The following is a 278-nucleotide window of genomic DNA, read 5'->3' on the forward strand; positions in this document are numbered from 1 at the left end:
CGTGGCGGTTGGGTGGGTATGGGGGGGGGAGCAGGACAGTGGGGGCTGCATGGCCCCGTGACACCCCGGGCCTTCCCCACGGGTCATCCTGAAGGGTGGCATGGGAGGATGGTGAGGACCTAGCGCCTCCTGCAACAGGCAGTGATGGGCAGGGGACTTGGGTGTCCCATAGGCACCCATCCACAGGGTGCTGGGGACATGCAACCCCATGGGCATCCATCCACAGGGTGCTTGAGGATGCACAGTCCCATGGCCATGGATGCACAGGGTGCTTTGGG

The sequence above is a fragment of the Buceros rhinoceros genome, unplaced genomic scaffold (assembly GCF_000710305.1).
Source record: "Buceros rhinoceros silvestris isolate BGI_N320 unplaced genomic scaffold, ASM71030v1 scaffold16492, whole genome shotgun sequence".
Taxonomy (NCBI): Eukaryota; Metazoa; Chordata; class Aves; order Bucerotiformes; family Bucerotidae; genus Buceros; species Buceros rhinoceros.